At 43.8% G+C, this 1,198-nt stretch overlaps 1 protein-coding gene and 1 pseudogene across 1 annotated transcript in view; one reads left to right on the top strand and one right to left on the bottom strand.

Annotated features, from left to right (window-relative positions):
• The window catches only part of DRAM1 (DNA damage regulated autophagy modulator 1), a 69,315-nt gene that overhangs the window by 13,929 nt on the left and 54,188 nt on the right, over positions 1–1,198 (top strand). The gene's annotated exons all lie outside the window — the stretch shown is intronic.
• Positions 763–1,198, bottom strand: part of LOC105978385 — a 1,054-nt pseudogene continuing 618 nt past the window's right edge.

Genomic DNA, 1,198 nt, shown 5'->3' with positions numbered 1-1,198 from the left:
TGGGAGCCGACAACTTCATCTTCCTCCCAAGGAGCAGCTGTTGAGAGACTGCTGGCCATGTGGTTAGCCACCTAATGTGTTGCACCGCCACGCCACCTGAGCTGACACATAGGAGCTGTGCTTAATTTCTAAACTAACCAACTAAATAAATGACCTTTTATTGTGGTTTGAGTGGAAGTTTACAGAGAAAATTAGTTTTCCATTTAATAATTCATACACTGTTGTCTCCTGATATTGATTGCAATCTGCATCTTATAATAAATTGAACTCTTCCTACTTCCTCCTTGTGCTTACCATTTTTCTCCTTCCTTCTTTCCACACCCTTCCTGTCTTCTGAACTTTGATCTTGGGTGAATACTGCCCTTTTTAAAGCATCTATAGGTTGCTCTAAACAATGGTTCTCAACCTGTGGGTCGCGACCCCTTTGGAGGTCAAATGACCCTTTCACAGGGGTTGCCCTGATTCATAACAGTAGCAAAATTACAGTTATGAAGTAGCAATGAAGATAATTTTAAGGTTAGGGGGGTCACCACAACAGGAGGAACTGTATGACAGGGTCGGCATTAGGAAGGTTGAGAACCACTGCTCTAGGGAGTGTGTTCCTCCCTGGTGTTAATTGGGCACATTATTGGCCTGTTGTTTGGCTGAAAGTTGGTTTTTGAGGGTAAGTAAGTTCTGTTCCAGGATTGAAAGGTGAGTAAGGACCTTATTCTTTTTTCCCCCGTTTGATTAGTTTATGATTCAAAAAAGCTTCTTTTGTATTTATGTAGCTTTCTGAGCTTGTGCTTGTGCCTCCAACACGTTCACAAAGATGTTCTGCTCCTCAATAAGGAGAGCAGCTTGATCATCCTGTCTTAGACACACTGAGCGCACATGGAACCACCAGAAGCCCTGCTGACATGCTGCTTTGTTTTGGACAATTTCATGGGAACTTCACATCTCACAGCACGACCCCTCAAAGTCTGTCTGGGCACACGCCACATGCAGATTTTGGTGTTTTACCAACCTTCTTTGTAGAGAGATAAACAATTCTATTACCAGGGGTTCGGGACAGCCTACCTTTGTTAGAGGCTGTATTGTAGGACAGCCTACACCAGTAGGTCAGACTCTGAACCACTTTGAATGCCTCTACACAATGTCCTCAGAAGACCAGGACCTTAGTCTTGATGGTTTCCCCCGTCTCTATCAAACCAGCAAA

This window comes from Echinops telfairi, unplaced genomic scaffold (genome assembly GCF_000313985.2).
Source record: "Echinops telfairi isolate 266 unplaced genomic scaffold, ASM31398v2 ScPeMD7_2;HRSCAF=8, whole genome shotgun sequence".
In the NCBI taxonomy this organism is placed as follows: Eukaryota; Metazoa; Chordata; class Mammalia; order Afrosoricida; family Tenrecidae; genus Echinops; species Echinops telfairi.
This window is presented reverse-complemented; position numbering and strand designations above follow the sequence as displayed.